General features: G+C 46.2%; 1 pseudogene; it reads right to left on the bottom strand.

Moving 5' to 3' along the window:
• Window positions 1–24,703: 24,703 nt before the first annotated feature.
• On the bottom strand, window positions 24,704–25,182 carry LOC139008023 (transcription factor BTF3 pseudogene; annotated as a pseudogene).
• Between the last annotated feature and the right edge of the window lie 1,182 nt (window positions 25,183–26,364).

The raw sequence follows: 26,364 nt of genomic DNA, 5'->3' as shown, positions 1-26,364 counted from the left end.
CCCCTTCCTCTCCCACCATCAGTTTTTCTCTGCTAGATCATTTTTGTTAACTTACAAACAGGCAGTGGTCCATCTGATCCTCTTAAATCTTCCTTGACCCCTCCCACTCTAGTTAGACCCTATCATTCCGCTCCAGTTCACAGCGAACATTCTCATCAGAATTGTCTGGGTATACTGCCTCCATTTGTTTAAGTTCTCAGCCCCTTCTAATCTGACTTCTACTCCCACCTTTGGAACTACTCTCTTCAAGGTCACCAATGGCCTCTATATTCCATTTCATTCCACTTCTCTCTGTAATTAAGACAGAGGATAACTCTTGTTCAGGAAAGCATCCTCTCTTCCGAATGTCACACTCCAGGTTTCTTCTGACCTGGCCCCTTCTTTCCATTGCTTGCTCCACCTCTTCTCCCTAACTGCCAACTATTTGAGGGCCCTAGGGCTCACTTTTTGTCCCCCTTCTCTCTCTGTCCTTGGGAAATCTGATTTGTTCTCATGACTTTCACTCATAAGATATTTTATGGGATCCCAAGACTCCCACATCCAATCATCCACTTGATATATCTGGTTTGCTGGCTCACAGCCATCTCAGAATGGCCATGTGCTCCTCCCGCTTCTCTCCCCCTTTTCCACAACCAGTAAATGACACTCTCACTCAGTAAACCACCAACAAGGTCAGAGTCTTGAATGTCATCCTTGACTCCTCCTATTTCCTCACCTCCCCCCGCCCCCCATCAGTAAATCCTGTCATTTCCAGCTCCAACATATAATTCCAATCCATGTGCTTTTCTCTGCCTCCACCATCACTCCTTGTCCCAGCCTTTGTGACATCCCACCTGGCTCATGTAGCAGCTTTACAACTCTCAACCACTTTCTTTTATTTTCTAAAGCAGTTGACAATGGTCCATTTTACTCCCTTTTACATTTAAAGTAAAACCCCAACTCTTACAGTAGCTCACAAGCATGCTCTCCTGTGTCCCTGCCTACTGTTGCTAACTTGCTCTCTTCTGATGTATGCTCTATGCCAACTGGGGGCACTGCACATACTATTTTGTCTTCCCCAGGGTTTCTCAGCTTCTGCACTACTGGCATTTGGAGCTGGGTGATTCCTTTGGGGCAGGGGGGCGGGGGGGTGGGGGGGTGGGGGAGCTGTTCTATGCATTACAGAATGTTTGGCAGTGGAGATATGCCAAAATAGATGCCAGTAGCATCCACCCACACCAAGTTGTGATAATTTAAAATGTCTCCAGACATTATCGAATGTCCTTTGGGTGGCAAAATCACCTCTGGCTGCTCTACCTGAAATACTCCCTACCACTCATCCCCCAACCCAGGGGCAACATTAAAAAGACTTCACAACTGGTCCAGCATAGGCTTCGACCAATCTGAATATGCACCAGCTCCAAGCATCCTTATCTTCACCTGTAAAATGAAGATAAGAATAATCCCCACCTCCTAGAGTTGTTGTGAGAGTAAATGAGTTTAGGTTATAAAGTGCTTATCATCAGGTCCTGCCACAGGAGGCATGTCCTATCAGCACTTGCTGTTTCCCTCAGCATCCTTATTTTAATTGGCTCATTATTAACCGAGTCCATACATATCAAAGGAGCCCCGTGCATCTCAGTTATTCTGGTTGTTTCTGTAGAACACTCACAAGTTGTAATTAACTTGTAATCATAGCCATCTTTATTTGTGTATTTGCCCATTACTTGACTTCCCTTATAAATTTCACCAAGGCCATGTATCAGGGTATTCTAACTGCTGTAACAAATACTTGGTACACCTCAGTGATTTCACTCAGTAGAGGATTATCTTCTTCTTCCCTGTGAGTGTTTGATGCACAAGCCTTCCAGATACCCTCCTTCCTCTGCTGGGATTTCCCTGCTAGATCCTCTGCCTCCAGCTGACAGAGAGAGAGAGAGAGAGAGAGAGAGAGAGAGAGAGAGAGAGAGAGAGAAGCTTTCACATAGGGTTTTCAATGGACCTAGGCTGGGAACATCCAGCATCACTCCTCCCCACATTCCATTGGCTAGTGCTCAGTCACATGGCCACATAGGCACAAGGCAGGCTGGAAAATGTAGTGTGGTGAGCATCTAGTCAGTCTCCTTGCAGACAGGCATTGCATCTGTGGGTCCAGCAGTACAACTGGGCACAGGGTTAATAATGAATAAGTACTGTTGAATGAACGAATATGTGTTAACCTATTTAAATCTTTCGTGAGCATTCAAATTGGAAGAGATTAACTGCCCCCCCCCCCCCGCCCTGCCCGCTAATATCAGTAACTATTATAAACTTTATTATAGATACTGAACACTTGTGGAAAGATAATTTATGATAGCAGAGCGCTACTCTTAGCTCTGCCAGCAAGACCCAGCTAAACCTTGGGAAGCCATTTCTCATTTCAGGGCCTTGGTTTCTTTCTCTGCCCAGGGTGTCTCCTGGGGTGCAGAGGCTCTGTGGGGCTTCCTTCCCTATGTGATCCACAGCACCACTCTGTTTACAGAAGAGACCAGAAACAAATGTTCCTAGGTTGATTTTCTGACCAGTGTAGACTGACACATTCCTCCAGTTCTGGTCTACTCTGAGGGGGATACATTAAATAGGACTCCCAGCCAGGCGGATAGCAGTGACCCCAATGTTAAAACACAGGCTGTCTCTCCCATCGCCCTCCAAGGGCTGGCAAAGGCATAATTTCAGTGTGCAGTTACCATCTCAGACTTCTGTCAGCCCTTAATGATGATTGCTCAACAAATATTGTGGTTTGTATTGGAATTACAGGAAGCTCCTTGACAAGCCTTTTGTTGCAGGCCTGAGACTGTTCATGTAGAGTGTAGAGGGTTGCCAAATTTAGAAAAATAAATATACAGACGTGTATTGCATGGGAGGAACACACAGAATAGAATTATTCATTGTTCACCTGAAATTTTGCTTTCACTGGGTGCTCTGCTAACCTTATTCATGTGGACTTGGTCTCCAGCACCGGCCATGCTAAGACTGTTCCATCTCCATTTATGATTCGTTTGAACAGAAATCAAACTGACCGGGACCTTCCAAGAGGTGTGAGCTCTCAGAGTAGGTACCTCCATCCTCATCTGGTTTCTTGGACTGACTGGAGTGTTCATTCATTTCCTATCTCCATTTCAATGGTTTGCTGGACAGGTCACCCCTACTTTCTGTATGTTCTAGCTAGTGGGTCATTTACTTTCCAACCTTGAGTAGAAGGAACTGTCTTGGCCTCTCATTCATCTTGCTTCTTACCTGATTAAAATGACTAAAATTGCTCAGCCAAGTCTCTACTGGTTGTATTTTCTTTTCCTTTATTAAAAATTGGGGTCGACCTTAACATCTGTGAACCATGTTCAGATTTAATTAAGATACACTTGGTGTAGTTCATAATCACTTATAAATTTTAATTAAACTGGATATATATTAAGCTGAATTATTTTATAAGAACCATTGAATGCATTTGATAAGAAATATAAATGTCTGTGCTTAAAGTGGTACAGATTTATATTCTGAAGTCCTGATTTTAAAAGGGCAATCATTTTAGGTCAACTTTAGCTTTGAATAAGCATTTATGAATGAGACTTTGACTTTAATTCATATTAGTCTCCTTCTATTATTGGAAAATATTCATTCACTCAACATTTAGTGCCAGGGGTCTATTTAGTACCAGGAACTATGCAAGTCACCATGTTTGAAACTCCATTTTTTGGATTCCTGATTGTCTTCCTTTGACCTTGCTTTTTGTCTTCACAGCCTTTGTGGGTTGAGTAGTTAATCTAGTTGGGTATGAGTGGATTACCTTTTCATTACTCATTGATATGTTCAACTCTATTAGTAACCAGAAAAATGTTTGGGTAAAGGGTGTCTAAACTGTCTCACCCAAAGAAGAAAAGATATCTTTTTATTTTATATTTTAAGTGAAGGCTATGTCTGTTTGGGGATGTGAAAGAAGGCTGGCTGTGTGAGGAAGTGAGTGCCATGGACTGCTACACCCCAATTCATAGGTTAAAACTCCAATCCTGAATGTGACTGTCTTTAGAAATAGGGATTTTAGGAGATAATTAAAGTTAAATGAGGTCAAAGGGTCAGGTCCGAATCTGATAGGATTGGTGGAGGAAGAGATTTCTTTCTCTTTCTCTTCCCATGTGCATGCACCAAGGAAAAGCCAAGTGAACACTCCATGAGATGACATCTCCAACCTGGCACCCTGATCTCGAACTTCCAGCCTGCAGAACTGTGAGCAATAACTTTCTGTTGTTTAAGATATCCAGTCTGTGGTTGTTTGTTATGGTGGCTCAAGCAAACTAACATAGGGAGCTGTTGGCACACATAGGATTTCCATGGGTGGTTGGCACTCTGACCTGTGAGCTGGGAAGCTCTGTGTCGGGCATGGTTTTGCCCTTTGCTGTAAGAGACTCCCTAAAGTCAGCCACCCCTTGTTTCTGATAACAGCATGGATTCCATCACCGGGGTTCCTGGAATAGCTCTTGACAATGGAGCAAAGCTAACCAGCTTGTCCTTGAATTGACTCATGACCTTGACCTATTAATATTACATTTTTGACTGATTGAACACAGAAGCCTAGGCACTTGTGATTTACAACTGAAGTCCTCCATGAGCAGATAAATGCAGGCTTTGGTTTATCGGGTCCTACAGCTTGCTTCCCTTCCATCAGGGAGAATTTTTCCATTACAACAGGTAATAATCCTTCCCTTTTTTGTGTCCCATTGAGTCGCATATGCCAACAGATTTCAGAACATTAAAAAAAACCCCTCAAGCTGAGTTTAATATTTGATGTGACTTTTGCACTGCTGAGCCATGTCCAGCCCTAAAAGCGTGGTTTCCATCTTTCCCCATGAGTCTCACCTCCTGCATCTCTTTGATGCACTAAAAATGCTCTCTGTGGATCAATGAAGAGTTCCAGCCCCCCAGACATAGAGCTGTGACAGAAAATCAATGTGTGGTGTGGACAGTTGAGGAGAACCTTAAATAATGTCTTAAAAGAATCCACACTCCTTAGTCCCCCTCTGCCAGCAGTGGAGACAGCTGGGGGGGGGGGGGTCATACCTGCTAATGGGCACATTCTTTTTTAGTGTCTGGAGGTTTAGCAAAACCAGCAGATGAAAACTACAGTCAACATCATAATTAGAAAACATTTAGATTCACAGATGATTCTAACACTTTTCCCCTTCCAGTGCCTATGGTGAGTCTATTTAAAAAATACTAAACTCAGCACTTTGCTTAAATCACACTGAGATCTAACATGTGCATTTTATTTTCTCCCTAAAAGCAGCACTTAGCGACGTTTACTTGCTGGCATCATCTGGTACCAAGAACAGTGAGAGGATGCTAGTGGACCTATCCTCCAGCATCAGGTGAGGAGAGAGGCAAGTGCCCCCACTTATTAGCTTCTTATTGCAGCAGAAACCACTGCAACACTGCCATCTGTACGAGGATCTATGGAGGGGCAACAAAGTACTCCAAGATACCTGTGACAACCATGGTGCAGATTTTTACCAGATGCCACTGGTTTGGGATTCCTCTCCATGGAGTGCTCGCTGCATAACACACTCTGAGGCTTTCCGGAAGCAAAATTGATGCTAAGAAAGCTTTTTAGGTCCCTGGAAGTAGATAAAGATAGGCAGGTGTTGGGAGTATACTTTCCACAGTAGTTTGCACAGCTGTGTTTGGTAAAACAACCACCAATGCGAGACCCATGAGAAACTAATGCATCATGGGAGCCCTGTGACTAGGAGAACTGCCCTGCTGGATGGGCTGACATGCAGCTGTTGAGGAGAGAGGCAAGTGCCCCCACTTATTAGCTGCCTGTGGTTTGCAGTCGTGTGCCACCTGATTCCATTCATAGGCATTCTGTGGTGAGAACTAGAAAAAGCTTGAAATATCTACATGTATAAAAGCCAAGTGACCAGAATGCCAGAATGACCAGTTGCTATGTTTCGAACTGCCCATGGCTCCTCCCCCAGCTGGTCCTGCCCCTGATCCCCCCTCCCCCATCGGCAGCAGGGCCAGTCAGCCAACCTTCCATGTCCCCTCCCCCATGCCGGCCTGCCTGATCAACCCCCATGGGGAGAGGGTGGCCAGACCCCACCTGTGCACGAATTCATGCACCAGGCTTCTAGTATATATATATAATTTCACTTGAAGCATTCATGAGTCGTCACTCAAAATCAGGCAAACATTCTAGTTTGCTGGCCTAGTTCTCCCAAGTGCCCATCCAAACAATATTTCCACTTGGGGAATCACCACTTCTCCTTTGAGCACTGCCCTCTTCTCCTCTGGGCCCCCGGCATGTGGCTTACACTCTCCCCCAGGAGGGCTCCTTCCATGTGGCAAACATCATAGCATAACTGTGGAGGACCATCACAGGGGCATTATGGGAACTTCTTGGTGAAAGGTACTTGGTAAAAACGAATGCTACATAAACAGAAGACCATTGTTACTAGATTAGCTTCTCTTCACAGGACTAATTATTTCATAGTCTTCCAGAATGAACTGCATTTGCCATCTGCCGGCCCAATTACCTCAATGATCCAAATTCCTTTAAATCTGGTCACAGCTCCTCATTCTTTCTTAAACTCCAGGTTTAGTGCTGCTGGCTGATTTCAGAGCCCCTATGTTCCGATCCTTGTGAGAGCCACTTAACTTCACGACGCGTGACAGCACTCCTCAAAGTAGGCCAGCGACCCTCTTGACGTCCGAAGGCAGTGGCAGTCTCGCTTCAATTTCTAATGTCCTGTTTGCCTCGTTTTTATCATCTACTGTTTTGTTCTGTTTCACCTCTCTCTTAAAACTTTAAATGGAATTGTTTTGGAAAACGAAAGAAAGCAGCCCCATGCCCGTTTTCTTCATATTTATTAACTTGGTGGATGATGGATAATTTTGGCTTTTTGGTCTTACCAACTAAAAGTTAAATTCCAGAAAGTTAGGTGAGGATGACCTCTTGAAACCCTTTTGGCTTGTTTGCCTGCAGGCAGCTGGTGGTTGGCCTTGCCTGGTACAGGTAGGGCATCTGGGCGCTGCCCTCCCTGGCTCTCCTTACTCAGCAGCTTACCCTGGGCACAGCTCTCTCGCCACAGATGCCAGGTTTGTGTTGTTAAATCATGGTGTTTTTATCTCCTCATGTTTCATCATTCAAAGCATAACATGTTTTTAAAACACTGCTCTGCAATTAAGATACATTACCACCAGGAGGCCCTGAATTCATCCACCGACCTTCATACCATATAAATCATCACACAGTGAGTAGGACAAGAAATCAGCAGGTCATCATATTATAGAAGCTGATCTTATATTTTTTAAATTGGAATTTAATGTTAAGCAGCAGAATGTATAATTACTTTGTAGCAGCTTTGTAAAGTAAATAGAAGTTGAAGATGTCATTTTGGTGCCTTTGTCCTTCTTACCAATGTGTTGCATAGAGATCGTGATTAAAATGCTCTTTTGTGATTCACCTGAATATCTTATAGTGAAAACCCAATGAGAGCTCATAGCAGCCCCGCATTTCAGACTGCTGATGGTCCAGGCTGCGAGGCTGGTGTTGAGGTTGTTCAGGACACATTTCCTCATCTACCTCAACAGGTTGGGGTTTCCCAAGGAACAAAACCCAGAAGAAAAAGAAAAAGCAAAAGCAAAAAAAAAAAAAAAAAAAGCAAAAGCAAAAGCAATATGTTGTGCACGTTGCCTGTTCCTATATAAGGTTCCTGGAGAATATCTATTTACAAGTGTTCTGAGATCGTCTCTTTTAGAAGAGCCCCTGGCTCATTCCAGCTCTGGTGTCCCCTTAGCTAGTTCTCTTCTTTGACGAGAACTAAGTGTAGCCTGATTTGCTTCTTTACTTCTCCCATAAGCTTACTACAGAGATGGAGGACCGTGAGAAAGATGAGTTTTAAGTTCTTCAAAGATTATTATATCTCTTAGTGCAGGTTTTTTTTTGAACAAATTAAAGTATGGTTTTGAAAAAGAGATTGAAACTGGCTTTTATTACAATCACTGAAAAAAGTCAGTATCACCAACCAACTCTCCTGAACTTCCCACTCTGAGCTGATGGCAGGAAGCTGGGGTTCCAGGAGAGTTTCAGCGTCAAGAGCGGGTTTGCCAGAATGATTGAAGGATGAGGCTCAGCTGCCAGGGGCAGTGGGGTCATGGAAGGGCACTGGGACAGAGGCCAGGGAGTACAGACAGAGAACATCCAGGGGGCCTCTGGGGCTGGTTGGATGTGAGCTGTTGTCTGACTCAGTTTCCCTTGATATAGACCTTCCATTCCTACAGACACAGCTCTACCTGGTTCACTACCTGGGCCACCGTGGTCTCAGGTGAAATGCTCTGATCCAATAAAAGCTTATTTACAAAACTGGACAGTGGGCCGGATTTGACATGTGGGCCGCAGTTTGTCGACCCCCAGTGTGCCACGCCAGCACGACCAAGGGTGATCTCGAGTGGGGGGGAGGGGCGGTGAAAGGATTAAGGAAAGACAGACAAGAGAATAATAGCTGGGTCTCGGTGGGACGCTGCTCCCTGATGAGGAGACAACGAAGAAGCCCACAAGCCGTGTCTTTATTTTATAGCAGATGCCACGAGGCAAAGTAGGGGCGTGATCAAGTTGTTTACAGCTTTCTCATGAGTTCCAATCCTACTCAACTACATGCACCTGAACTCTAGCACAAGGCACGTGGGGCCACGTGTTTGGACCATAGGTTCAAGCTTACAACCACAGCCGTTGGCTATAATTGTGCTGGGAGGGCCCTGCCCTCCAGCTGGGACTTGCACGTGGCAATGAGAGGACCCTGTCCTTTCATTAGTCCGAGGCTTGGACCTGGCCAAAACACCGTACCCATACCCCAGGTAAAGCACGAATGCCTCAGCCCACCACAAAGGACTCCCCTCTTCTAGATCTACCCCAGTTTTACGCGCTACAAGGGCACACAGGACATGCCCACTCCTCGTGCTAGATCCTGACCTGTGTTATCCTTTGTCCATTTCTGCTTTCCCTGCACAGCCAAGCTGAACCCTCTTTTTCAGGATAAGCCACCCCAAATCTCTTTTAGAACAAAGGAGTAAAAGCTTACACCATGATGTTTCAACTGCTCAGGTGGGAAAATACCATATTTTGTTCATTCTTTTACCTTCTGAAGTACATACCTTTTTATCTGTCTTATCAGAAGAGCCAGGAGTTGGTGGTCCTGGGAGGGGCAGCTGCCTAGAAGTGCTGATGGTGAGCCGAACAGCCCGGCGTGGCATGCTGTCCACATCCCACAGCTGGGGCTGTATGCATTGCTGATCTGGTTCAAGAACCCATTGCAAAGGCACCATTCCCCAGAAAGGAAAATCAATAAGTAATTTCTTTCCCCCATGTAATTCCATGGGCAACAAGGATGAAACACATCCACCCTGACTGTGAGGGAGTATGCCTGGCGTGGAAGGCAGCATAGTTCACGCCTCTCAGTGAAAATAGAGACAAACGGGAAAGGCGAAGATGGCCAGAGCAGAGAGAGGCTGATGTGCAGGGAGTCATTTCTCACAGGCATTTAATTCTAGTCCACCAGGCGCCTTTACATCGGGGCTTGCTGTTGGCACAGCTATAATTCTATTTACAGATTGACAACATGGAATAATTTTCAGGGTAAAGGGTGAGCCTCGCATCTCTTGAATCTGAATCTACCCCATGGCCTCCTCATCTTTCCCAGTTTGGAGAGTACTCTGCACAAATTGTAAGTAAGTGATGAAATGCAAGTGCGCGGGGAAGAGAATTCTTCCTGCGCTCTGGAAATGGAGCCGGCCGCAACTGTGATCCATCTTTTTATTTTTATTTTTCTCCTCCCAAGCATTGCCACAGAAAGGGAGCTGATTCAGCTGAGTTTGAGGAAACAGTAGCAACATCAAGTCACAGAAGCTTAGTGGTTTTGTGGCTGATACACGCTTATTTCTTTATTGCTTCTGAAACAAGTATTGTAGGCAAAGCTCTTCATTATGTGTGTGTGGTTTTTTTTTGTTGTTGTTTTGTTTTTTAGTGAATGGAAAACTTTTTAGTCTTAAAACATTTTTTAATACTTTGGCTTAGGGACAAGTCCAGGAAAATGAACCTAAGAGCCTCAAACCCTTTTGACACTAGTGAACATCCTTTGTCCAGGCACGCTAGCAAACTCTTCCCCCACTTGTCTTTCCTAGCAGGTGATGAAATGCAGATGTAACAATATTTCCAATTATATCAGGACGATGAAGCAACAGAGAAGTTCTGGAAAAAAAACATTTGCTCCATTAATAGGATTAATGGTCCCATTATGTCACCTGACAACTTTCGTTTTCCTCCCTGTGCTGAGAAGCATGAAATTGTCATGTAAATAATGTCACATCTGTGCAAACAATTTACAAGGTGCTCCACAGATTCAAATTTAAGCTGTCATTTCTCTTAGCGTGTTAACCGTGTCTTCCCTGAAGTTTCCGTCCACCTCACATGAGAATGGCATATTGATTTCTGTGTTGACCCTCATCCCTGTGTGTCAGGAACCTGTGTGTTTTGAAAGGTTTGAAGAGAGTGCCCACCAACACAATTCGGAATTAAGATTGCATGAGCAAAGAGAGCCAGCGATAGGCTTGTTTGAATTTTCGTAGCGTTCCTAACTGGCTTCATAACCCTTTTAAAGGTTATTACATTTTCTTTTTGCATCTGCTTGTGTGCTGAAGGTCCCTGGGGCTGGCAGAGGTGGAAAGGAAGTAATCATTACAGAATTGTGACCGTTCTAAGCCCTAAAGCAGCCTCCTAATTCAGGTGCTTACATTCAAATCCTGCATGCTGGATGCTGCAACTGAACGGTATTCCTTCCCAGAGAAATGCAGCTTCTGGGATTGTGTTTTGGTGTAGGCATTTGCTATTGTCTCTCACACACACACACACCGGAAACTTATATTAATTAGTGATGAGAACACAAATTATTCCCAAGTGAATGAGGGAGTACATTCTTGACCCTTTAGATGCAACAAGCACACATTCCACATCATCTCATTAAATTCAGGCCTTGCCACTCAGGAATGGAGTTTCGTTAGCTGGCGGGTTATTTCCAATGCACCTTTTGTTCTGCATTTAAATAGTCTTAAATAAGTGCACTCTAGGGTTCTGACAGGGGCTTCATTGGTCTTGCTACAGTGCTGTTCCACCGGCACCAAACTAATTGCACGTCAAGTTTTAGCATCTCAAGGAAGTGAGGGCTGGGAAATACCTTTCTCCTGTCACCGGGGTTCAGGCAGAATAACAAGATAACCATTTCTAGCCCTCTCCTCCACGCTGCATCGCTAAAGAGACTTTTGTTGGTAGAGGCCTTTTAGAGTGTGGATGGTGTGTGTGTGTGTGTGTGTGTGTGTGTGTGTGTGGTAGGGGTACAGAAGGACTCAACAGGCTCAGATAAAAAGGCTGACCCCTGTAGGAAGTTCCCAAGATTTGGAACTTGCTGTTTCAAACTCTAGGTCTAATGAAGACATGATGGGGATTCTACTTTTATAAATGTTGGCTATTTGGGTATTTGCTTATTATCCTTCAACATGCTTTACAACTCATCAAAATGATCATACTGCTTCCTGGCTGTGCACAGGTAACAGTTTCCTGGTGGCCATAGTGACCCATTTGACAGAATGGCCTGTGCTGGACATGTAGTTTACCTTGTGGGTGGTGAGACCTGCCCAGATAACCAACTTCCATGACGTGGACACAGTACGGTCAGGGGCGTCCTCAGAGGGTAAGCTGGCAGTGACTTCGCACTCCATGCAGGTGCCCTGCAGGCAGCCCAGCGAACACGTACTGAGGACCCAGCAAATGCCACCGAAGCTTAAAATAAACGCAGGCTCCTTGGAATTGCCCACGTTATTGATAGACCCCAGGTTGCTCTGGTGTTGACACAACCACCTAAGCATGGAGTGATCGCAAAGACCATCCTGACGATCACATTTATTTTTATAATAGGTCGTCAGGAAAGTGAAGGACTATGGTACAGGGCCATTTTCCATCACCTTTGAATCATTGACAGATATGCTGTAGGAAAGAGCCTTGGGAACCCTATGAAAAATTATTCGCGCACTCCCTCTCCGGGGACCACGAAGTGCCTCACCTGTGGCAAGACCACAGTGAGAAATGCACACTCGCCTCCTCTGCCGTAACCACTCAGTGTCATTCACGCACACCACAGTCACCGTTTCAGGAACAATGGTGAATGGCAGGGACACGAGATCACAGTTTTCTGAGAACCCACCAGGAAATTTTTTAAAGGTAACATCATATGTCCTCCATCATAGCTCTTTGGAAACAGAACGATATGTCCATTTAGATATAGTCTGTTTATCCTTAGTTTATTCAGTCTATGTTAATTGTCTACTACATGCAAGACTCTGTCCCAGGCACCAAAACAGCCATGAACTCACCCGAGTCAGGTACTGTCCTCACGCAACTAGCATTCTATGGGCAGAGAGACAGTAAAGAAACAAAACATGAACAACTTTAACAAAAACACCAAGAAGAAGAGTACAGGGGTGTGTCATACTGTGGATGGGGGACAGGCTCCCCGAGAAGGAGCTGTGTGAGCAGGACCATGGCAGCCCTCGGGAGGGCTGCCAGGCCTGGAGGCAGGCACCTGCTTGGCTTCTGAGAGAATTCCCCTAAAATCCCCACCTGGAGTAAATGCACTGCCACTCCTTCCCCAGCTCACCGGCTGCCTTTGGAGAAACGCCTCAGAGTTTTAGAACTTGACTTCAGTGCTCCTCGTTCGTTCGGCTTGTTCAGAGTTGGAAATGTCTTAAGGGAAGTTTTGTCTTAATTGCATTTAACATTAAAGAGCAAAAAAAAAAAAAAAAAAAAAAAAAATCACGCCATGTCACATGGATCCGGCTTTCTAGCCCCAGACCTGACTGAACTGGCAGGGTGGGCTGGACAAGCCTTGGACCTCCCTGGGTCATTTTTCTTCCCTATAAATGGGGGAGAGGGGCTTTAGGTTCTCAGAAGTTGTGTGAATCTCCATCTGCGTCCATGTGCCTCTCCCCACGTGATCCCTGTGTATCTGCACATGAACCAGGTGCAGTTTTCTACGTGAGGGGTGTGCGTCTCTCCACGTGAGTGCGTGTGCTTCTCTCCACGTGAGGGGTGTGCGTCTCTCCACGTGAGTGCGTGTGCGTCTCTCTACATGAGGTGTGTGCGTCTCTCCACGTGAGTGCGTGTGCGTCTCCACGTGAGGGTTGTGCGTCTCTCCACGTGAAGCAGGTGCGTCTCTCCACGTGAGTGCGTGTGCGTCTCTCCACGTGAGTGCGTGTGCGTCTCTCCACGTGAAGCAGGTGCGTCTCTCCACGTGAGTGCGTGTGCGTCTCTCCACGTGAAGCAGGTGCGTCTCTCCACGTGAAGCAGGTGCAGTCCTTCGCGTGAGCCCACATCTGCTCTCCTCTTGCCCGCCCGGTCGCATTCTCTCCAGTGAGCTTCTTCGCCTTCTCCGTTTATAACCGTCTGTAATCTCCCGGGCACGCCTCAGTCTTTCACTGTGTGCTCACTCGTGTGTTCTCCGTCCTTTTAGGCTCAGATGTACTCTGTGAGCTGGGGGTGTTTTCGCCCTGCAGGCCCGTGCACAGTCTTACCTTGCAAACGATGGAGATCTGTAGCCATGTCTGCTGGGGCCTTGAGGCCTGCAGGGAGCGTGCCCTGCCCTGAACAGTGGGCTGTCCTCCGGACGTTCAGCCAGGTAGGATAGCCAGGGCCTGGAGGGCAGGGCGCATCGGTGGGCAGTGCATTCCTGAGCCCTTAGCAGGGCTCTCAGTAGGGTATGGGTGCAGGTAAGTTTTTACTGGCTCCTTTTGGAAATGGGGGTATTGGTGCTTGTCCAGGTCACACTCTGGTCCTGCCCAGTTAAGCTGGCTAACTTATCACTGATTACAGGGGAGGGAGCACTTTGAAAGGGGAGGTTGGTCCTCCGATCTATCCTGGTCCCCTGGGCCGGGCCACAGTGGACACTCACTAAATTGCCACAGGACTCTGAAGGGTTCTTTGCTAGGTGATCGTATCTGGTCAACAGAGCAGGTTGAAGGTTAGTCATGCTCCCCAAACCTCGACCAGTTTGTAGTGAAAGCATGTCTCACACCAAGTTTGCCGCCCGCAGAAAGCAGTCAAGAACCGTCCAGCGCGTTGTCAGCCCGATAGAGACGCAGCTCTCTGTCCCTGGAGGTGAGCCCCACTCACCTTGCAGGGGAAGCTCAGTGACACAGGTGCAGTGTTCCTGTGACAGCACTGCCATCTGCCAGGCTCAGACCCCCAGTGTCCTCAGACTCAGTGGCTGCAAATAGGGCCTCTGGGTTGACCTCAGTGCTGTCCCGGTGGGTGGGCTCTGACTCAGACTGCACTCTCCCAACGAACGCAGAGTGGCTTAGGAATCTGCTCCCTTTATACAGGCACGAAAGTTAACATTTCAGTGGCTCAAAAGGAGTCCCATTTTCTCATTGACAGCCGTCTTCAAAGAATATGTAATCTGAGTTGCAAGAATATGCTTTTCCTCCCCCCGCCTCCTCCTTGGGAATTCTCTACAGCTGTTTCCTTTATGCTTGAAATGCATTATGATTGAGAATGCTATTCATCATAACCTCAGTGGAGGGGTGGGTGTTGTGGGCAGAAGGTGCGAGAAGAACGTGGAAGACCGGGAGTGGTTGTCATGGAGAGCCAGGGATGCCGTGGAGCTGATTAGCGTGCCCTGTAGCGTTGGGACATGTTCGGGCTGGTGGTGCGGAACTTAAAGGCTCACATCTTAACTTCCCATCTCTGTTTTCCCAGGGAAGCTGACCTGTGAAAGATGATGTGTGTGGAGCTAACGAGGTAGAAGAGGAGGCACAGCCCCCATCAAAGGCACCTGACTCTCCAGGGAGAGGCGACAGTAAAGAACTCTCTGAGAATTCCCAGGAGAGCATGCCACCACCTCAGCTCGGTTCTGCCAGGCCGGGCAGTCCAGCCAGGTAGGCCCTTAGGTCACTCTGATTCTTAAGAAAGTGGTTCTGGGCAGGGGCCCTGCCCAGATGCCTAGGGAACAACGGCCTTGGTGCCCAGCTCCTGGTCTTTCACTCAGTGGAAGCCAACACTGAGGGGGCATGTGGGCAAGCCTGTAGGCCAGTGATGGCGAACCTATGACACGCGTGTCAGAGGTGACACGCGAACTCATTTTTTTGGTTGATTATTCTTTGTTAAATGGCATTTAAATATATAAAATATCAAAAATATAAGTCTTTGTTTTACTATGGTTGCAAGTATCAAAAAATTTTTATATGTGACATGGCACCAGAGTTAAGTTAGGGTTTTTCAAAATGCTGACACGCTGAGCTCAAAAGGTTCGCCATCACTGCTCTAGGCGATGGGCAAGGCGAGGACACATTGTTCAGAAGGAAGGCAGTCCGAGTCGCCTTGGATTAGCCCAGTGTGGTGCGTTTGGGACTTTGGCCATGCAGAACTATAGAAAAGTAAATCTGTGTTGTTTTAAGCCACTGTGTTTGTGGTGGTTTGTTACAGCAGCAAGAGTAATGAGTATAGATCCCAACAGAAGAATTGAAGACACACTCATGGGGAGGCCCAGGGTGGGGGAGGGGAAGGAGCAGAGCAGGGGCTGGAGAAGGGTCTGTGGGTCCTGGCTGTGGAGGGGCCCTCCTGGGCCAGGGAGCCAGGCCCTAGAGGGCAGCAGCTGCAGGCGGGGTCTGAGCTACCTGGCTCTTGAGCCAGAGACCCGAAGGATGTCTCTGCAGCACCTTGTACTTGGCAGGTCCTGCTCTGGATGCAGGGCCTCCGTCTGTAGCCCCAGCTGGTGGTCTCCCCTCCATCTAGGGTCACAAGCCAGAAATCTAGGGACAATCTTCCTGCAGCCCCCTCCCGGCATCCCCATGCCTAGTCCATTCAGATTTAATAACCTGGCCCTGACCTTCCTTTCTGATTTCATCTGCTACTGTCCTTCCAGACACATCTTTTTGTCACGAGAGACCAGAATGATTTTTACTTTGGGGTTTTTGACGTCTTTGTTACAGAGGCTTCTCCCGCTTAGCTCCCTCCTGCTTGTCTCTGGGTCTCAGCACAATGTCCCCCTTCAGGGGACGGGCCCTGCAAACCATTGTTCTCTATCACACCCCCTGGTGGCTGTTCTCTTCATTGTTTTTAACCCTGCCTGAAACCACCCTGTTGGGTTTTGTGCTCCTTGCAGTTCTTTCCTGAGAACAGAAAGGAGGTGACTTCCTGTTCATTGCTGAGTCCTCTGTCTCCAGGGGCGTCTGGCGTGTGGGGGTGCTTTATCTCCTGAGCATCTCCAGAGTCTTTGTCATATTCCATCTCCAGCCCCATCCCCCATCTCTCAACTGGATTGACAGTGGGAGACACTTCACAAAGAAACAAACTTTGAATTGTGTTTGGGCTTGAACCTGCCAGAGTCGTTATTTATTTTCAAGCTGGCGTGTGAGGAGAAAGCCAAGTCCCAGAGGGCCTGCTGCTTTCCAAACACCAGACGAACCCACGTAACTTACATGGTGCCGCGCAGCGAACACAAGGCTGAGGGACTCGTTTTAAGTTAAATAAACAAATTCCATATTCTATGCTAAGCATTCCATAGGTTTAATGTACAATGAACTATTTCATATGCTTTGAGCTCTTCACATGCTTTCAAATTGAAGATTGCATTCCTGGGAAATGAAATAAGAAATATGTACTTTGGGATTGAATTATTTTGGGAAGCTTCTTGCTTCTCTCAGTAAATGTAACAGAAAGGTCCTACATAGAGTCAAATTTAAATAAGATATTTCCTCTCCTCCTTACCATGGCTCCTTCACCATGCCCCAATGGTGGGGGCATGCCAATATTCTGTCTATTGCTATAATTACCATTACTACCACGTCTACAGTTACTACTGGTATTATAATTACTACTATTGCTGCCATAATTACTATAATAACTGCTACAACCACTACTACAATTGCTACTCTATTACAGTTACTATACTGATGATGACTACAATTACTGCTACTACTTCTACAATCAGTACTACTACTATACTAATTGCTATAACTTCCTCTACTACAGTTGCTACCACTGCTGCGTTGTTACTACTATTATTGCTACAATTACTATTACTATAATTTCTACCCTACAATTACTATGATGGTAATGACTACAATTACTGCTACTCATTTACTGTTTACTGTTCAAGGAAAAAAGGGGTGCATACTTGATTGGTCAGTAGATGGTTACATGAATAATTCTCACAACATTCATAACATATTGATTATAGGTGGCATTTCTGTGTCTCCATCATTTTATTCTTTCGTCTTGTGAACAAGTCTTTGATTTGAGATGGATGTCACTAATGAAAAATAAAAGATCAGTATGTTAGCGGTCTGGAATATTGGGCTGGACTATCATTTGTTTTTTTCTGATTGTTTCTACATGTTACTTACAATATCAAATATTGTATTTGGCTTGTGTCATTTTCTGACATAGAGCCTTGAAATGTTGCATTGTAGTGGGACACATTTTTTAATGGGGGAGCATTTTATCAACATAAAGAAACTATACCATTTCTCTAACTGAAGGTGTATTGCTGTGAGCTCTGAGGTGACTCCTCTTTTCCCCACGGCCTCCAGTGAGGGACTCAAGCAAAGGGATCTCCAGGTGGTGACAATGCTTCACTCTGGAGTCAGGTCAGATTTCGTGTGGAGTCTTCCTGTGGAAGTCAGCAAAGTTAGGTTTCTCTTTGTGTGTGCAGAATGGCCACGGATAAAAGGGCCTCATAAGACCCCTTTCAAGCTTCATGAATTTCTTACTGCAGTTTTCCTGGCATAAGGCATGGCCTTGAACCATTAGTTTGGCCATCTGATCATTTTAGTAATCTGGTCAGACATTTCAGTAAGGAGCAGGTTGTTACTTCATTCTTTTGTTTTTTCCTCCCCACAACCATGCTGCTTCACTCTGAGGAGCAGGTGTGCGGAATCAGCGGGAAGCACCCTTAGCAAATGAGCTCATCATTTAGGAGCAAAGACCTAGTGGACACAGAATAGACAGGAGCCCTTCTAACATGGGAGCAATGTGGTGCCCAGAAGGTTTGGAACGGAACGTGTTAACTTACTACTCACCCATTTTCATTCTTGGCTGCACTTCATAGCAGTGGGGCCAATTGGTCCACCAAAATCAGTTAGATCGTAATCTCTAGGAGGTGAGGCCTAGGTGTCAGCATTTAAAAACAATTTCAGGTGCGTAGTCAGGGTTAACAACCACCGACCAAGGTGCTGAAAACAACACATCCTAAATAAAATAAACAGTGTTTTATTTGGATTCTTTTATTAAAGGGTTGGGCTAAGCAGATTGCATGGTGAATGTGAAGGAGAGATGAGGAATGGGGAAGACGCATCGTTGCCCTGGGGCGTGGTCACAGGGAGCAATGGCATCCATTCTGGCAGGCACTGCAGGGCAGTTAGCAAAGTTGGTGTGGTAGGCGATGCTGTCCAGTGAGGCTACAGTTCCAGGCAGTCTGTGCTTGCCCAATAGGGGGCCCTCATCAGCGGATGGAGGTGTTTTTGCCAGGAGGCTAGGCATGGTCTCCAGGTTAGCTGGATTCAGGAAGGAGAGTGTCATGGTGGAGATGCGTGACATGCCATACAGGTGACCTCTCACTTCCCCTGCACCTTGGCACTTTTCCTACCAAGCGTGGATGGAATCACAGATCCCTTCAGTTCTTCTCGAGGGCGATCTCGGTGGTGAGGGAGGAGGGGAGATAGGGCTGGGAGTCAGCAGCCCCCAGGTGTAAGGCTTCGTCTAATGGGAGGGAGGACTGAATTCTGCCCAGTGAGGCTAAGCTCCTTGAAAGTTTTCACTGTGGTTGCCCGTTTGGGTGGACATGGTCTGTCGGCAGAGCTCACTGGGGGAGATCCTGCTCTGGAGAGCCAGAGGAGGGCATCCCCTACCCCCAACACTTCCTCAGAACCCCATTCTACCATGATGGGTGGCATTCATGCCCTGCAATTGGCTTTAACTATTTAAGCCATCATCTTACTATTAGTCTCTTCAGTCTTCTTTCTAATCAAGTTTACCCTATCATGACTATTAAAAAAAAAGACTGTAGCGCCTCATCATGAGAAGTGAGAATGCTGACACCTGGGCTGGCTTAAATTGGCCTCTGGAAGATTTGACGCCATTCAGGCGAGCTGGTCTTCTGTAATCACAATTCTCTCCTCTCCAACCCTACTGGAAGCCACTCATTAATTATAAATAGGAAATATAAAGGTTGGTTTTCCTGTCTTGCACTCATCACAGAGATGTATAGTAAATGCAGTGTGATTGCATTGCTAAACTTGAACTTGTCTTAAATCAAACCGACCTTTAAATTATCCTTCAACCCCCCCCCCCCATCCCCATCCCCAAGAAACTATTGGTCCATACACCAACTTTTATTAATGACATAATAAATTAGATTATCAGCTCAGCCCACAAAGGTTGGAAAATAGCTTTTATTGCATGCTTTAAGGGAAATCTAGTGTAACATATGATATTAATATGCTATTTGATTCTCCAACTGAGATAAGGAAACGGAATTATGTTGGAGAAGGGAAATCACAATGCAGTCTCAGCCCAGACCACATCATCATCAAAATGAAAGGATAAGTTTCTAAAATACAAAACAAAGGGTAGCAGCAGTCACAGAGGAAGGTCGTGATCCTCCCCTGTCCTGGGGATGCCTGGCTTGTGGTTTGGCCCAGGAGACCCTGACTCTGCCCCGTCCTTCCTTCCATCAGTGGTCATCTTCCAGGCCTGCTCACAGTCCCAAGTCCCTATGCACCTGCTGCTATCCTGTGCTATGTTTCTGATCTTTCAGCAGAGGATGGCATGGCAGGTACAGCTGCATCAGAAGGCCCCAATTCTGCTCCTGAACCCAAACCAGAAGCTGGGCCAAGTTAGGATCAGATGAACTAATACCCAACAGGCTGTGGCATGGAGACTACAGCACCTTTTGCCTTTGTCTTCCCAGCTGGCATCCCCAAGACCCTTCCTCTGGGGCGCAGTAGCTTGGAAGAATTATGCCTGATACTTAGATCCTCCCGCGTGCAGCTGCGAGAACCCTGAGACACGCTGCCAGAGATGCTGGGGCTCACTACCTGCCCTCTGGGAACATGACTGGGTGAAGGCGGCTCTAGAGGCTTCTGTACCCATTTCCCGTGCCCTCCAGGCCTCCTACCCCTCCCTCAGTGTGGAGATCTCTTACAGGTTCGCTCTTCTTAGTTGCCTCATCTGAAGACGGGAGATGCGAAGAGTAGATGCCTTTTAGAGTTGCTGTGAAGCTTCAAGGAGTGGGTTCATTGAACAGTGCTGGACACAGCAAGCCCCGGGGACTGTTAGCTAACATCCACTGTCACCCTGAGAAGCTGTTTAGACTTAGAAGAGAGGCACGGCATTCACGTTTGCAGAATTGAATAGGTGAATTAGGAGAATGCATATAAAACACAGTCTATGTGTTTTATGTATTTTTTAGGGGTTGAATTGTGTCACAACTGTCATGAAACTGGAAAATGCAAATTTTGGAGTTCTAACGTCTAGTACCTGAGAATGTGACTTCCTGTGGAAATAAGGTCATTGCCGATGTAATTGGTTAAGGAGAGATCATGAGGCTGGGCTCTCATCCAAGATGACTGGTGTCCTTATAAAGAGGGAAATTTGGACACACAGACGCATATAGGGAGAACCCCATATGAACCTGAAGGCGGCCCGGAGAGAGGCCTGGAAAAGGCTCTCCCTCACAGCCCTCAAGGGACACATCTTGCCGGCACCTTGATGCTGGACATACCAGCCTCCAGATCAGTGAGACAATTTCTTTGTGTAAGTCGCCGAGTCTGTAGAATTGTTACGGCAGCCCTGGAAAACTAATACAGTGATATATGGGGAGGAAAAAAGGACAGTAAGAAAAAAGAAGGGAAAAACAGAATAAAATAAGAAAGTAAACATTATAGTACATGTCATTTGATAAAATATCTACTGCAAGGCAGGCATTTAATTGTAATAATTTTACATGCCCCTCCCCCCACCCCTCAGTGCTTACTCTACAAGAAGTGCTCAAATTCGCATCATTTGGAAGTTGTGGAGTCAGGATCCAAAAGTAAGTCTGCGTGCCTTCCTAACCATTTGCCATATAGGATACGTCCTATAGGGGAAACTGATACTTTCTGGTTAGCTCCTAAAGAGACCAGGAAAGTTGTCCCTACAAGAAGATTTTAATCTTTGGATCCTAAAACGCAGAAGCCCACCCTAGCATATTGGAAAGAATGGACTGACATTGTGAGCAACCTGAGGACCCACTCCCTGTGATTGGCATCTGAAGTGGGGGCGGTCTTCACCGATGGGGACTGTGCCCTTCACCTGAGGGGTGTGTGCTCACTCCAATTAGTGTCAGGACCGAACGGAGTGGCAGGACACCCTCTGGTGTCAGAGAATTGCTTGATGTGTGGGAAACCACACGTCTGGTGTCAGAAGTGAGCTGTGGAGGCCGTGGGAGGGTAAAGGAGAAACTCGGGAGTGTTTTCCTTAGGCAGCCTCCATGTCCAGCCCCTGCAGCACATCTGGACTGTGGCATTCATTTGCACTAAGCCACACACCACCTTTCACAGCCGTTTGTCCTGATTTTCACATCAAGTTCAGAATCAAAGTTCCTTGGGAGCTGGAGACGTGTCCTCTCCTCCTTTGTAGTCCTCCCAGGGCCTGTCCACGTTGTCCACAGGAGACGCTCAGTCACTATTTGATGAATGAGTAAATGGTACGGAGCAAAGCAGCAGCGCATGTGAGTCAAGGTGTGGTGCCCTCCAAGGGGAAAACAGTTTCAAACAGAGAGACACGCTCTTCCAACTGGTCTGTCCCCGATGAGCAGTTCTGGTGACGGTGAACGCAGCTAGAAGTGTTCTATCCAGCACAGTTAAACCCCTCTGAGCAAGTGTATTTTAAAATATAGAGGGGTGATGTGTAGAGAATGATGTCCATCTTCATCTTGTGTAAACCAACTGCATTCTGCCCAGGGGCATGTCATATGTTCGCACTTTCTTGGATGGGGTGCCGCACTTGGTTTTGAAGCAGTGAAGCCCACTGGCCTCTTTGGGAACTGGACTCTGGGCAGGGGCCACCTTCCATGATGGGCACGTCTCAACTTTGATTGTTGTTCACTGTTGTTCAAATAGAAGCCCCATAAGATTATAAGGCAATTATGTGATTCTCTTCTAGAATGTTTACCAGAAAAAAGCACTTACAGTGCACATTGTTTTCCGATTTACTCAGGCCCCAGTTTTCATCTTTTTGTGAGGAAGCTGCTTATTTAAATTTTTTATCTCTAGCTATTTTTCTGTCTTGTGTTCAAACTGGGAAAGGAAAAATCCCTCCTGGTTCCCTAGTTCAGAAAATGTGGGCTGTATAAGAGGGCATGGACTAGAGAAATTAAGAGGATGGTCACACCTTACTGTTTGAACTCTTCTGCTGGTTGTACACCCTGGGTACCACTGGTCATGCATCCTGTAATTTTCCTTAAAGATAGTTTAGCATAGACAGTGTAAAATATTTACAGGTGTGGGCCAGTTTAGCTTATTCTCTATCCTGGGAGTGGTTCATGTTTATAGTGTCACAAAGAGGAATGCATGCTGCAAGGGCAGGCACGGTTAGGATTGCAAAGGTGCTAAACCAGAGTTTACAGTTCAGCATCCTTTGTCCCAAATCTTCAACCACCTTCATCTGTAAATGTCTGCACTAGAGATTCGTTCATTAGTGGAAGGATTATCCTATATAACAAAAGGCTAATATGCAAATCGACCGAACAGCAGAATGACCGGTCTCTATGATGTGCACTGACCACCAGGGGCCAGACGCTCAATGCAGGAGCTGCCCCCTGGTGGTCAGTGTGCTCCCACAGGGGGAGTGCTGCTCAGCCAGAAGTCGGGCTGATGGCTGGTGAGCACAGCAGTGGTGGCAGGAGCACTCTGAGGCAGCACTAAGGAGCAGCAAGCTGAGTGGTAAGGAGCAGCAAGCAGGCAGGCAGTAAGGAGTGAGGGCTCCCAGATTGTGAGAGGGAAGTGGGCCTAAGCTGGCAGGTGGACATTCCCCGAGGGCTCCTAGATTGCGAGAGGGCGCAGGCCAGGCTCAGGGACCCCCCCCACCCCGCCCCTCCAACCATGCACGAATTTTGTGCACTGGGCCTCTAGTTAGAGATAACTCTCATTGAAGGAACAAGTGGTGCTCATATTAATTGGGATATGTGGATGGGTTAAACCCTGCCCAGGCTCCTCTGCCTTTCTCAGAACAGGGGCACCTTGTAGGCTGTGTGTGCACCTTGGGAGGGTTGCCCTTGGCCTTCTGCTGCATTTTGCTTCCTGCCTTAGTTGAGAATTCTGTGTCCGGATCATGCAAGGTCCTCGAAGATGGATTGGTGGCTGAGAGCTGGGATGCCATAGAGCTCCCAGGAACAGACTGTTTCATGCCTTCTTGCCAAGAAACATGGATGTGTGTGTCAGAATTGTGTGTGAAACCTGCTTTCATGGTGACGTGCCATCAGGTGGTGGCAAGGCCATGTGGAAGGAGCCCTTTTGCTTTTTCTCATCTCCAGAGGCCGCCAACATCTAATGACACGATCAAGCTTGGCATAGGAGCCTTATCTAAGCTACACGTTGGTATGGTTTCTACCTTGCTCCTCTCAAGGAGGGAATTCTGATCCCAGAGCCAAGAGCTTAGGATAAAATTAGATTATTGTGCCACAAGTGCGATGTCCCTTGAAACCCAGGCCTCTGTGTCTAAGAGTTGTGATCTCCTTAGTAATTTATACTCACATTTCTTTCATAGGTAAAATAGGACACTGTGATGGTTAATTTTATGTGTCAACTTGACTGGGCTGAGGGGTGCCCAGATAGCTGGTAGAGTGTTATTTCTGGGTGTGTCTGGGAAGTTGTTTCCAGAAGAAATTAGCATTTGAATCAGTAGACAGGTGCTTAAGTTGAGGATGTCTATTTTTCCTAGATGCTTATTTTGGAGTAAAAAATAATCAGTTTATTATGAACAATTGCTAGGCAAGGAAAATTAGCTTATAATTAGTTTCAAACCTAGTCTCAGCCATGGGGGCCATCCTCGAAGACCTTGCACGATCACCCTCATCAGTGCTGGTGGGCACCATCCAGTCTGTTAAAAGCCCAAATAGGACAAAAAGGCGGAAGACGGGCAGATTCTCTCTTCCTCCTTGAGATGAGAGGCCCCTCTGCTCCTGCCCTGGCACAGTGGGTGCCTGGCGCTCAGACTCCAGGATTTACATCAGGGGCTCCCCAGTTCTCGGGCCTCCGTTCGTAGGCTGAATCACACCACCTGATTTTCTGGTTGTCTAGTGTGCAGATGGCAGATTGTGGGGCTACGTGGTATCCACAGCCACGTGAGCCAATTCCTAGCATAAATCTCTTTTTAAAAAAACCTGTTTCACACTTTATTCCCAAGCTTCTTCAGCTTAGTTAGCGGCAAAGAATGATTTACGTATAAGCAGAAACTGAAAAGAGCTTCAATGTCCAGGGGCGTTGGGCTAAAAAGTATTAGAGATCTAGATTTTACCAGATCCATAAACAAAATTTGAAAAAGCAGTCATAATATAGAATAGCAGCTCCCAGAAACGTCTTCAAGCATATCTTCTTCAGAAGTTGACTCAATTCAGTTTGCTTCATTCTTGGAAGCCTCATCAAAGCGTTCTTGTGGAGGACGTTCTCCACAAGATCTGGAACTTCGTCATCATCATCCTCTCCCATAGCAAGTGGTGCTTTTCCATCCACAGAGTGTTTGGGCAGAGCTTCAGCCAGTCTCCTTAAACTAGTCAGACTGTCTGCACCCAGCTGGTTTAAGTTGCGGGGTAGCATTTCTGTCAACACGGCCTGTCATGGTGAAAGTGTTCGCTGCCAGAGATGCCTGAACTTTAGGGCTGTTAAAGTGGATCACTGTTCCTTGGTTTGTGAACATATTTACCTCCTCAATACCAGAGATATTGTTTAGCCCTAACTTCTTTAAGGACAACTGAGGTTTTTTTTATCATCTGCTGTAGCTGTTCTTCTTTCCACGAGCAGTTCCTTTCCCACCAATGCGCACTTGTGCCTGCAGTTTGGCGAGTTTCTCTTGTTCATGATAGTCTCTTTCATCTTGTTGGAGAGGAAATGGGGCTGTGCGGTGCACTAGGGCTGATGCTCAGGGGGTCTAGGGCAGACCAGCTGAGGATAAGCCTAAATCTCCTCTTACACGGGGTGCAGCAAAAGTAAGCTTACAGTGGTGAGTACATGAAACACGAAGTTTATTCTTATGTTATTATTTATTAATTGTATTATTTTCCATTCGAGCAACTGTCAACCTTTGTTTGCCACACCTTGGATATCTCATTGATGCTGTTTCCCTGGAGAATGCTAGTGCAGACACTTATGTTGAGGATGTATATTTTTCATAGATGCTTATTTTGGAGAAAAAAATAACCAGTTTATTATGAACAATTGTTAGGCAAGGAAAATTAGCTTATTAATTAACCTAAGAGGGCATGTGTATTAATAGTTTCAAACCTAGTCATTAAAAACACAAGGACAACTTGTGAATGGTTACAGTCCTACTTGGAATTCTGAAGCAAGCCCCTGTGTAATTAGAAAATACACTGTTATGAAATTCAGAAAATTAATTAAAGTTAAAATGGGAGGAAAAGCGTTGAAGATATGTCCATAGCCTGTGCTTTGTCGCTAAGAGTTGTGTTTATTATATATCAATCTCAAGCAGAAAGTGGGTCCTTTAATCTGCAGGCTCCGAGTGATTTTATCTTTCTTTCCCTTCAGATAAATTGTTTAGTTCCTTTCATCATCTTCCTGGCACATTATGAATGGTTTAGTCTCCTGAAGTGGAAGAAACAAGCTTAATAAAGCCAAATGACTTCTTTCTAATGTTAATTCGGGAAAAAATGAACCCTCCTAAGGATGGGAATGTATGATCGCATAAAACTTGTCTTTAGGCAAAGTTATGATACAGTACATGCCTACTTTGTCATTCCAAGAATGGTATTGCAGTTGAAAACAGCAGACGCCTCTCTGAGTTCTGGGAATGGAAGTGCAGTTTGCATTCTGTCAGACAGAGTGAATACAGGTAGACCTTCTCAAAGGTGAAGGTAGCTGAGGTCAATACTCCTGCTCTGAAACTTCACACTGCACTCCCAGAATTACCCAGGCTGCCAATGGAAATAAACTGTGTATTGCTTCTAACGTAGTGCCTCCATACAGAGAATAGGATGGAAATGAAGAAGTCCCAGATGGAAGATAGCAAGTCTGGGAGAAATTCTGCCTTCACTATTT

Source organism: Myotis yumanensis, unplaced genomic scaffold, assembly GCF_028538775.1.
Source record: "Myotis yumanensis isolate MYYU_CA2020_CCGP unplaced genomic scaffold, mMyoYum1.0.hap1 SCAF_4, whole genome shotgun sequence".
NCBI classification, from domain to species: domain Eukaryota; kingdom Metazoa; phylum Chordata; class Mammalia; order Chiroptera; family Vespertilionidae; genus Myotis; species Myotis yumanensis.
The sequence above is the reverse complement of the archived record's forward strand: the minus strand, read 5'-3'. Positions and strand labels throughout refer to the sequence as shown.